Source organism: Hevea brasiliensis, unplaced genomic scaffold (genome assembly GCF_030052815.1).
Source record: "Hevea brasiliensis isolate MT/VB/25A 57/8 unplaced genomic scaffold, ASM3005281v1 Scaf126, whole genome shotgun sequence".
NCBI classification, from domain to species: domain Eukaryota; kingdom Viridiplantae; phylum Streptophyta; class Magnoliopsida; order Malpighiales; family Euphorbiaceae; genus Hevea; species Hevea brasiliensis.
The window spans coordinates 4,777-18,110 of NW_026614615.1; the positions used below are offsets into that span (position 1 = coordinate 4,777).

The following is a 13,334-nucleotide window of genomic DNA, read 5'->3' on the forward strand; positions in this document are numbered from 1 at the left end:
AATTATTTTTATAAAAAAATTTGGATTCCATGGATTAATAAATAAACTTTTAATCTAGTAAGCATCTCTAGTCAGCATGCCAGATAAGCTAATTTGGGTCATCTTAGTTACTAATTGACCTATTGCTAAGTTTGAAAACAATATTGAAATATATGAATTCAATTGATAAAATAAAAAGATTTGACTAAATTTAGAAATACACAAAAAGGTTTTGATTTTTTAAGTCAATTGGCCTAAAATAATTTATGATACTTAATTTTTTATTTTTATATATAAATTTAAATATTAAGCTTAATTACTCAAATTCAAATGTTAAAGTTCTTTAATAATTAATATTATAATTTAATTAGTGTAATATAATATATAAATATTTAAAATATTTTGATACCTAATATTATTAATGTTCTTAATAAATTATTTCATACCTTTAAATATTTTAATTTAGAATTGTAAGTTAAATTTTATGGAAATATGGTAATTTCATCTTTTATTGGTTATCGAATTGATATAGAAATCATATCCTAAAAGTCTAATTATAAATCCAAATTGAAAATTTCCTCCACTGTTATAAATTATATATTTTTTATGTCACATGAAATTTATAAAATTAAAATAAAAAAGATAAATACTCATGTATTATCTCGTCAATTTAATATAAGTATAACCTATCTATTTATATATATAAAAAGTAGGTAATTGTTATGCTTTAAATTTTTTTTAAGTATTTTTATTATTATCATTATTATCTCAATTTTTATGATTAGAACAAATGATTATAAAACATCAAAGCATCCATAATCAATTTTATTATTTAAAAATTAATCCATAATCAATTTTATTATTTAAAAATTAATTACATTTTTTTAGTTTATAAAAAATAACAATAATATTGCTTTTCTAAAACTCATGCATATCATAATATGCATATATTTTATCATAAATATTTTTTATCATATTTTATTGAATTAATTTTGGAGAGATTAATAATTTAATTTAAAATGAGATAATTAAATACAATTGAAATTAAGATTTTAAAAATTTATTAATTATTATAATTAGTAAAAATATTTCATTTAAATATATAAATCTTAAAATTAATAAAATAATTTAAAATTATATTTATAAAAAGTAAAATCTCTATATATCTATTTTATTTATGCATATAAATCAAGCCAAACTTTTATTATAGGCTACCACATGATGCTTTCTGAAAAGAGCTTGACTTGCTAATTATAATTTTTTTTTAAATATTATTATATTAATGTTTTAATTTTTTTTAATCAATTATGTTATATTTATGATTAAAAAAATTTAAAACAACAAATTATTGAATTGTAATTTTTGCAACTGTTATTTATCATATTTTGTGTCATTTGAAAACAATAAAACTTTTTTTTATCATCTAATGCTTTTCAAATTATTCTTTGATTTCTACTTTTTTTTTTGTTTATATTCAAATTTTATTTATTAATCATCATTTTGAATATTTATTTACATTTCTGCTAATTTTTTATTTCTTATAATATTAAGAAGAGACCATTGAATTAAAATTGAAAAATTAAGTAGCACTAACTATTAAAAAAAAAAAGTAGTCGTATGGCAAATATAATTATTTATAAATATATGTGAAGATAAGCTTTCAATAATGATTTTGTAATTTTTTTATTTTTACTTTTTCAGTTATTTTTGTTATTTATCTCTTGATTATCGTGATGATACTTTTATAATTTTTTAACAATTGATTATCGTGATGATACTTTTATATTTTTTTAATATTTTTCATTTACTTATTTTTATGAGTAATGATATATTTTAATTATATATATTTATTAATTTATTTTTTCACAGAAAATGAATTATAAAAATTGATAAAAAAAATGTAATTTTATTGAAAATTTAATTAAATATTTTAAAATTAAAATAAAGTTTTTTAATGAGAAAATTATTCATATTATAAATTTTAATAATCAAATTATATAAAAAATTAGAAATGATTTTAATAAAAAATGAAATATTAAAATTTAAATTAAAAATAAAAAATTATGCCACATCGCCTAATAAAAAAGCCTAAAAAATTGCCATTTAGCATTTCTTTTATCTTTATTTAAAATTTCAACTACTTAAATTTTATCTCTAACTATTAAAATTTAAAATCCTTTTTAGCACATATTTTAATAATTTTAAATTTTCTTAAATTTATAAATTTAATAAAACTATACTCATCATATAATATGCCTAAAATCATTATATTAGAAAAAAAAGGATGAACTATTTTTAAAAAATTATATATATATATATATATATATATATATATATATATATATATATATATATATATATATATATATACACTAAATTTTTTTTAGAAAATTTAAATATATAGTTTTAAAAACATTTCTTATATTTAAAATATAAGAATTTTATAATGATATTTCAAGAATGGCTAAGTGGCATGTGTATTTTATTTTATTTTATTTACCCTTTTATTAATATATGTCAAATAATTTAAAAATAATAAAAAATAATTTATTAATTAACTTATTTATTAAAATAAAACTATAATTAATTAAAATTTTATAATATAATTATAAAAATATAAAATATAGTAAAATTTATATTAAATTATATTATTAAATAAAATAATAAAAAGTCTACGCAAAGTGCAAGCAAAATAACTAGTTAAGTATTAAAATATGAAAGTTTAATTTTTTTTTATACTTTGTAATATGTTTTTATTTTTAATACAAGCATCTTTTATTTCGTGGAAAATAATTAACTTGTATATGAATAATGTCCTATGGTTGCAATATTAAATTAGTGGCATGTGTTTATATTATATATGTATAAGTGTTTTCTCATTTCAATAAAATTATCAAAATTTCAATTTTTCTTTTGATTAAGAAAAAATATATTTTTTTTAATTTAGAGTGCATTTGGCACTATTTTAATTTATTGGTTTTTAATTTTTTTTAAAATGAAAAACTGATTTTTTTTTTGTGGGTTTTTATAAAACCTTGTGGTTATCTTCTTTTACCTTCAACTTCGCTCACGGTGAAAGACTGATTTAAACTCAACTCAACTCAACTCAACTAAGCCTTTATCCCAAAAATTTGGGATCGGCTATATGGATTCGCTTTCTCCACTCTGAATGATTTTGGGTTAAATCCTCAGAAATGTGTAATGCTTCTAGGTCATATTGTACTACTTTCCTCCAAGTTAATTTAGGTCTACCCCTTTTTTTTTTTTCTATCCTCTAACCCTAATGTGCTCTACTTGTCTAACTGGAGCATCCGTATGTCTACGCTTCACATGACCAAACCACCTCAATCTCCCTTATCTTAATTTATCTTCAATTGGCACCACTCATACCTTTTCTCTAATACTCTCATTACGGACTTTATCTAGTCTAGTATGGCCACTTATCCACTTTAACATTCTCATCTCTCGCAACTCTTATCTTAGATGCATATGACTCTTTCAAAGGCCCAACACTCACTACCATATAACATAGCCGGTCGTATGGCTGTACGGTAAAATTTTCCTTTCAATTTATTGGGAATCTTACGATCACATAAAACTCTCGTGGCATGTCTCCACTTCAACCATCCGGCTTTAATCCTATGACTAACATCCTCCTCACATCCCCCATCTACCTAAAAAAGACTGATTTAAACAAAAAAAAAAAATCTGCATCTCTTCCCAACCAAAATATTAATGTTTACCAAAAAAAATCCAAAAAATTAATTGTAGATTCATAATTATATGGGTTTAAGAAAAAATAAAAATAAAAACCCAGAAACCTATATGCCTTCTGAGATTTGATTTAGGAGAGATGGGCGTTTGTGAATCATATTAATGAAGAATTTTTGCATTTTGTAATCCTTATAGACTTTGTCTCTCTCCTCCCATAAAAAATTGTAAAGAATTTCTTACCAGATTTGTAGACGTTCTGAAATTGAAGAACAAAATGTATGATTTTTCTTTTTATCAAAATCTATTCAAATTGATGATTGTAATCAAGACTTGGATATTTGATGAAAATCAAAGAAAAAGTAGGCCTTCATCAAACTTGAGAAGATGGGATAAAAAATGGATATGTGAAAAGAGAAAGCATGTGAGAGTCAATGACTTGGAGAAAGAGAAGACAAAGAGAGGCTGCAAAGTGATGTTTTTTCGAACGCATTGCAGGTTTTTTTTTTTTTTCTCTCTTAAAGAAAAAAAAAAGAAAACTAAAGTGTTATCAATTGAACTCTTATTTTTTTTAATATTTTAAATATTATAAAATATAAAAAATTATTTTTTAAAAAAATATTTTCTGAAACAAAGCTTCAATTAAATTTATTTTTCAAATAAGATTACAAGTGACACATGGGAAAGTCAGAAACGATTACCTTTCTTTAGTTATCGATTGTAGGTCCAATTCAAAGGTAGTTAGTCTCATTGTTGGAGATGATACATTTTAATTTAATTTTTTTTATTTTTTATAGAATTATATTCTTTAGTAGAATAAAATTTAAATTTAAATAGAAAAGTAAATTAATCAATATAATTATTTTTTATAGAATTATATTTTTTTAGTAGAATAAAATTTAAATTTAAATAAAAAAATTTTAACTAATAAAATTAAATATTTTAAATAATAATAAATTTTTATATTATTATTTTGCCAGGGTAATTTATTATTATTAAATTCTTTTTTTATCTTTATCATTATTAAATTTAATCTTTTTTTTTCATCTCATTTTCCTTGCCAATAGAATATATATATTATAATCCACTTAATCTCAATTAGAACTGGCCTAAACTAAAATGTATTCGTAAAATAAATAAAAAACAATTAAACGTGTATAAATAACCAACCTAATATTTGTGGAATTTAACCAAAAAAAAACATCTACCCAAATCATTAATGTAAAATAGGAAATTTATTAGGGACACTCAAAATAAATAAATAAATATATATATATATATATATACACACACACACACGTCATCTCTCTCACAATTATGTCAACTCATTCTCCATATTCAAAGAGGGTCCACTTTAAACAGTATTTTATCTGCACTTCTTCCCATATTTAAAGGACCCAAATTGGTATGATTGAGCCTATATTTTATCATTTTCTTTCTCCGATGCCTATTTGTAACCTCTCAGGCACGAGCTGTGGCCGGTGGAGTTCATGGATGTGCAAGGACAAGGAACTTCCACCAGTACTGATCATTGCTTCAATTTCCATATTAGGAACGTGTCTGCTCGTATGGGTATCCAAGACAGCAAGAGGAAAGGCTCAGCTTCCACCAGGGCCCCGTGGCTTTCCCATACTTGGCTACCTTCCATTTCTAGGCCCCAATCTTCACCAACTGTTTATGGAATTGGCACAAAATTACGGTCCAATCTACAAGCTCTCAATTGGGCAGAAGCTATGTGTCATAATAAGCTCTCCAACTCTAGTAAAAGAGATTGTTCGCCACCAGGACGTCACATTTGCCAACAGGAATCCAACCATCGCAGCAAAAACATTCTCCTACGGTGGAAAGGACATTGCCTTCGCACCCTATGGCCCCGAGTGGCGCCTGCTACGCAAAGTATTCGTGCGCGAGATGCAGAGCAATGCAAATCTTGATGCATTTTATTCTCTTAGGAGAAGCAAGGTGAAGAAAAGTGTGAGGGATGTGTATGGCAAGAAGATTGGAGAGCCTGTTGACGTTGGGGAACTGGCATTTTTAACAGTGATCAACATGATATCAGGGATGTTTTCGGGTGGAAACCTCGGCCAGGAAGGGGAAATCGATATTGGGGCCAAGTTTCGGGTAGCAGTGGCGGAGCTGGTTGAGATACTGGGAAAGCCAAATGTTTCAGATTTCTTTCCCTTCCTTGCGAGGTTTGACATACAGGGAGTGAAGAGGAAAATGGAGGAGGTATCACAACGGATTGAGAAAATCTATGACCATGTGATAGATCAGTGCATAAAGAAGAAGCAGCAGCAAAGTGGAGAGATGGGGGAAATTACTGACAGGAAGGACTTCTTGCATTTCTTACTGGAGTTTAAAGAGCAGGACACTGAGAAATCAATTTCCAGACAACAAATCAAGGCCTTGCTTATGGTAAACCTTTTCTTCCTTTCCTTATTTTCTGCTCTTTAGTAATCTAAAGGAAATGTTGCATGTATGTGTATACAGGGGTGGCCACGGTCCGGTTTTGAACCGGAACCGAACCGGAATTGGTTCGGTCAAACGACCAAAATCGTTAAAACTGGAACCAACTTCGAACCGGACTGAAATTGTCCTTCTGCGATTTGGTTCAGGTTCGTATTTTTTAAGAACCGTGAACCGACGGCTCCGAACTGGTTTGAACCGATGATTTCGAACTGGATTAAAACGACGATTTAAATATAAAAAAATTCAATAAATATGTTACGTCACTCCTAATTCATTTATATATATCATTAATTCTCTACACAATTATTCTCTGCATTTTCTTCAATTCTTAATATTTTTTCAATTTTTCTCAAATTCTCTAAATAATTATTTTCTATACTCATTTTAATTTCCAATACTCTCTCAATTTTCCTACTTTATTATTTTATATACTTACTGAAATTTTTAATACTATCTCAATTACTTTGTTATTACTTTAAATCCTTAATAAAATTTACAATACCCTCTATTTTAATTTTTTTTCTCTTTTATAATTTTTAATTATCAATTATTATATAATTTAAAAAAAATACAAGTAATAGAACTAAAAATTTTTATTGCTCTAAATCCTAAAGGGATATATAGGCAAAATTAAATTCATACACTTTTTGCTAATTTCTTTAAAAAATATTAATTTTACTTCTAGTTTTTTAATCAGGGTCAAGTTTTTATTTATTAAATTTTTCTTAAAGATAAATTATTTTCTTTCTTTTTTTTTTCTTATTTTATTTTGATTGAAAGATTTCTAAGAAAAATTAAAATATTTTTACAAATATAACTTAAATTTTGAATCAAAGAAATTTTTCTAATTTTTTGTCTAAGCTACCCTTAAACCATCCCTAAGTCACTTCCAAACCGCCCTCCAAACTATTTTGAACCGCTCTTTTCGAACCGCTTCTTCAAACCGCTTAAACCGAGTTCAAACCAGAACCAGCGTTCAAGAACCGCCTTCCAAACCGCCCCTAGCGGTTTGGTTCAGGTTCATAATTTCATTGAACCTAAACCGTAGTTCAGAATCGTGAATCGCATTCCCGAACTGTACACTATATATATATATATATATATATATATATATAGATATATATATATTTATATAGAATTTCACATACAGCAGCTCAAGTTAAAACTGCAATAAGAAATTCACCATGCAACAACTGCACATGTACATGTAAAAATATGGTTTTCCCTTCAATAAATTCCTCTCACCTATGGTCCAACAAATTTTAGACGAGGTTTAATATATTTCCATGGATTTTAATTGATTGTGTCTTATATTGTGATCTGTAGAAGGCTTTTTCTTTTTTTAAGCAGACATACTTGTTTAAAATACTAGGAAGATATTATACAGAAGGAAATTTCTTGATTAGATTTCGCCGCGATAAGGGTTGTGATGCGCCGGCACTGTCAGAACAGCGCAAAAGGATCCCCTAACGACTAACCTGGCATCGATTAAAATACAATCTGAGATGCAAGTTATATGTTTTCTTTTTGACAGGATATTGTGATCGGTGGTATCGATACAAGTCCAACCACGGTGGAATGGGCCATGGCAGAAATGATGCTACATCCCCAAGTGATGAAGAAAGCCCAAGAGGAACTGACAAATGTGGTGGGAATCAACAACTTAGTTGAAGAATTCCACATTCAAGAATTACCATATTTACACTCAATAGTGAAGGAGACGTTAAGATTGCACCCAGTGGCTCCATTACTCCTACCCCGTTGCCCCACTGAGTCCTGCAACGTAGGTGGCTACATTATCCCAAAGGGCACTAAGGTTTTCTTGAACGTCTGGGCTATGCATAGAGACCCTGAATTTTGGGACTATCCTCAGAGTTCCAACCAGAGAGGTTCTTTGGTCCTCGTAGGTTGGATTATTTGGGGAACCATTTACAGTATCTTCCGTTTGGGTCCGGTAGGAGGATTTGTGTAGGTCTTCCTCTAGGTGAAAGGATGGTAATGTACTTGTTGGCCACATTCTTGCATATGTTCAACTGGAAATTGCCCGGTGGTGCAAATCCTGATACGTCAGAGAAGCTTGGGATTGTCTTGGAGAAATCTACTCCACTAGTTATTATTCCAACTCCTAGACTGTTCAACTTGGAGCTCTATACCTAGAAATAATAAGGTGATGCAGCCATCTTGAATCTAAATCGGATAGTTACGAACATAGGATTTGAGTATGGAAGTACATGCAGCGTATTAAATTTTTACGAAAATTTCTCAGATACCCTTTACTCTGCTGCTTTTCTAAGGGCTTTCTTTTGTTCCTTTCGGGTCTGCTGTTTCTCTACCCGTGTTGCTGTTTTTCTTCTTTTTTCATTAGGCTTGTTGGCTGTTGTGGAGCTCCTTTGTGTCCATTAGATTAGACTTTCTATTTTGTTCTTGGGATTCTGTTTCTTTGTGCTTTTGTATCTTGGTGTTTTGTTTCTCTATCAATAAATTATTTACTTAAAAAAAGACTAGCGCAGCTATATGAGCAATAAAGGCCGGCCTTAATATGCTTATGATTATGTTTCTAATGTGTATATGATGAAGAGTGATTGTGCATGTGTCAAAAATTAGCAAGTGAAAAGCAAATCAAACTGTTATTTACTATGATATTCTAAATCCAAGAACTAAAAAATAACTTTAAACAGCCTAGCTTATTTAAGCTTCAATGGAGCTCATATCTGGAAGCAAATGCCCATCTATCATTTCTTTTCTCGATGGGCCCAAAGCGAACACAAGACAGCGATACCGGCAAATCAAGCCAACAACACAGAATTAGAGACGATTTGGCCACATATAACCTGCTCCTGTTATGGGCCAGTAATGGCCGAAGAGAGCAAGTCGAGCGAATGCAACACAGCGATACCGGCAAATCAAGCCAATAACACAAATTTTAAGATAGTTTGACATAAGCCTAGTCTATAATAAATTCTGTGACAAAGAAAAATAATTATGAGCAACACCTCATAGTCAGAAGCTCGCACAATCATCTCACATGGCCGCCCATGTTTTACACTGCTTACGCACTCAACAAAAACAATTTGATGGCCTTATAATTTCATGCTCTCTCTCTTGATTTTGGCCGCATATAACCTGCCCCTGTTATGGGCCTATATTTGAATTAGAGAGCAAGTCCAACGTGGACTTGTTTCCGCCATTCCTCCATCAATTTGGTGTTTTTTTTTTTTTATTTAAGCAAGAGAAATTTATTTATAAATATGAATAAAATAAAGAAAGAAGGCTTCAAAACTAGGCCATGCCAACAGGTAATCCCCTTAGAGACGTAACTTGTGGAGCAGCCTTTCCTTGACAAGACAGCAAACTAAACAATCAAAGAAGTGCAATTACAACATCAGTTAGCAAGACTCCGAGTTATGCTAAGGAGCCAGCCACAAAATTGGCCTCCCCAAGAGATGAGTAAAGAGCACCGGAGGAAGAGCCTTCAAGCGTGGAGAAATAGAGTTAACAACAGCAATAGCACGCCAAGGGGTCGTGTCTAGGTTTATTGACAAGAGGTTACACTCCATCAGTTTGGTTTTGCTAACTTGTTGTTTTGGTTTTTATTTAAATTCAATCCTACTATTTAATTTTTAATTCAACTTTCTAATTAATTTTGACTCTTACTTTTATTTAGACTTGAAATTCCAATAACCTCCACTTCAAAGTCAAATAAAATTTGTTTTCTCAACTTCTACAAATATTAATTTTTGTTTGAATACTTTTCTTACACTCTTTATCATTGATGTTGCAAATTGACTCAACTTGATACCTCGTTTCCTTCCAATTTATAAAGATTTCTTGCACCAAACTTCTAGACTTTTATAATTATAATAGCGCATCGACTATCTAATGACTCAACAAAAATAGAACACCTAACTTAAAGAATCCAACTTACTCCGCAAGTTAAGTTCTTTTTAAATTTAAGAACATATCTCACTTCATTAAATATTTTTATATAATCACCATGCAATTTAATTTTCACTTTACTAACACCTTTAATTTTCTTTTTCTTGCCATTAGCTAGCTTTACTCACTTTTCTTTTATTTCTTCAATGGCATCAAACCATAATTTTTTTTAGCAAGTATAAGATAAGCAAGCAAAATCCATTAAATATTCATATTGTGATAAATCAGTGTCAATATAATACTCGCCCAAAACCGAGTCAAATAGTCAACGCCGGCCAAAGGATCCAACATAATACCAAAGTGTCGCCAATTAGAGGGTTAGAGTAAAGAAGAAGTCACAACTAGGAGCCAAAGCCAACCAAAGACATGGTTTAGATCAACCACACTGAACAAAGCAAAACCTAACTACCCGAACCGAGCAAAAGAATGCTTAGACTAGTGGGGCCAAACAAACACAAATGGGATATCAAAGCAAGTGTGAATGCTCGCCGATGCATCGAGCATTAACCTTACCAAGTATCAGCCAGTACCAGTCAACGATCAGGACATATTGATAAACGAGAATCTCAGAATATCAACTGAGTATCCGAGATTCTCATAGTTAGTTACAATGGCTCTTTAACCCTCAGTCTATAAATATAAGAACCAAGTATTATTCAGGTACGCTTACTTTGCCAAATTAATTACTGAAGCTTTCTATTAGTCAACCTTTCATTCTCAATTAAAACCTCTAACTTGAGTGTTGAAGTGGCTGGCTAATAGGCTATCAATCTCACGATTTTTCTTTGTTTACAAGCTGATTTGACACTTTAACTGGTCTTCAAAAACTCACAATAGCATCAAATATCCCCCTCAATACATGCAATTGCAGTAGTCCCTTATTTTCCACAACTTTTCAAGAATAGTTTGAACTTTGCCAAATGTTTCTTCGTATTTTCTTACAAATGTATTGAATGTGGTTCTTTTCATGATATTAGTAGCATTTTTTATCCGCAATGTCCACTTGTAGTCTTGAGCATGTTCTACTAAATCTTCTTAAATTACTTTCACATGGATTACTTCCACCATTGTTGCTTTTACTTGGCTTCTTGAACTTCTCATCATCTAAGATAATTACAAAAAACTCCTTCACCTTTAATGTTTCCTTCCAACTATTAGGGCCATTGCTAAACTTTTATAAAAGACCATGGGAGAGATATTAGAAGCTAAAGGACTTTATTTTCATCATTTACTTTTGCACCAATACTAACCAATTGGGTAATTAATTTATAGAAGGTATGGATATGATCTCATTACATTAATACCCTCCTCCATCCTTAGTCAGTACAACTCCTTCAAGTACAAACAATTTATGAATGCCTTTGACAATTGCAAATTCTCCAATTTCTTCTACAAAGCAATTGGCAAAATCTCTTTCAAGACATTATAAATATCAATCGAATCATACTTACTGTCTTTTATTAAAATTTTTCCCAATCATCACCTTTGATAGTCACCAATTGCTTTTCATTCAATAATTTGATTAATCATTGTTACACAAAGATTCTGGTGTTTTGTCACAAATTAAAATTATTTTTTTATTAAATAGTTTCACATCAAACTTTGTACTTGCTATCTTTAATATTTTAAATCAGAGCTCTCTAATACCAATTGTTGTAAAAATCACTTACAAATCAAATTAAAGGAATAATATAAAATTTAAGATGGTTCTATCTAAACTTACTCTACAACAAGTTCACTAACCGAAAAAATTATAAATACTATTTACTTTTTCTCTCCCTTTTTCACTCACAAACAGTACCTCACATGGCCGCGCAATCAACTCACACGCTCGTGTTTTTCACTGCATAAACTCTCAAACAAAAACAATGTGGTGACCTCACAATCTCAAGCCCTGTCACGGTCCCTCTCTCTTGGTTTTAGCAAGTCTTTGTATGGGCCACTAATGGACCAAGAAATAAGCCCAAATTGGGCTTGTTTTGGCCATTCCTCCATCAATTCTTTTAAACTTTGGTAACCTCTTTTTTTGCTTTTTATTTAAACTTCCTAATTTGAATTAAATCCTCCAATTTAATTTTTTTAATTCAACCTCCTAATTACTTTTGACTGTTAATTCTATTTAACGTTGAAATTCTAGCGGACAGCTTAAAAATGGAGACTACTAGTTACTATTTTCTGAAATTTCAGACCTTATTAAGAAGAGCTATGTGAAAATGTAATTACTAGCCGGAGCAATTTTTGAGTTTAAGGAAATGGGCATTACCACTTTTTTTTAACTTTATGATAGTGGAAGCTCCACTCGTTAATTCTTATCTTCATAGTGTTTCATTATAATTTATAACATCAAACTCCTTGGACTTGCTGGGAGGGAGTAGTTATGAATTTATTTTACCCACAACTTTCCCAAAAGAGCTTGTCAAAACCCACCAATCATGTATCATTTCGTTGCCTTCTTGATCTTCCAAGTTTTAATCAACTGCATGCTTTCTTGATTGTGGCCACTGTTTAAAGGGCAATATGATTACAACTAGTGAAAGTGATATTTTTGTAGGATCGATCATGGACACAGTCTCATTGCAATTCCTAGTCATTTTTGTTCTTTCCACGCTATAACTAAGAGCTGTTACTTGGAGTTTTCCTTTCCGTTAATTCTACAAGTTCCAACTCAAAATATGTTCTCTTGAAGGAAAAAAAAAAAAATCAAAATATGTTCTGAATAAATAAATAAAGCTGTAAATCAATGTGGGAAACAATGATACGAGTATGACGGAGTCTCACATCAATAAGAAATTAATAGTGAATATATAGTGAGGGGAACTAAGTTAAAATGATATGTTTAGTAGTGAGGGGAACTAAGTGAATATAAAGGGTTGTTTCTCTTTGTTTGTTTCCAATATTATACTCCAACATTCTCCCTTCTTGTATTGCATTCAGCGATTCATTTTCAGTTTGACTCTTTTTTTGGGCTTGACTTTACAGTATAATTACATTACTAATCCATAAATTTATCTGGGTCTGTCTTATTGTGGTACCACTTATCATTGCTTTCTTGGATGTCAGATTGTAACTTACTCTAATATTATGAGAAATTTACTCTCCAACTCAGAGAGTATTGAAGGCTATATATTGACTTGATTTAAGTCAACTTAAGCAAATTTAATTTAAGTCAACTTAAGAAAATTTAATTTTCTCATCCCTCTTTGTTTGTTTTGAACGTGGAACCACACAAAATTTCACAA

At 29.7% G+C, this 13,334-nt stretch overlaps 1 pseudogene; it reads left to right on the forward strand.

Moving 5' to 3' along the window:
- The first annotated feature begins 5,498 nt into the window (after positions 1-5,498).
- Positions 5,499-8,468, forward strand: LOC131176479 (labd-13Z-ene-9,15,16-triol synthase, chloroplastic-like; annotated as a pseudogene).
- The last annotated feature ends 4,866 nt before the right edge of the window (positions 8,469-13,334 follow it).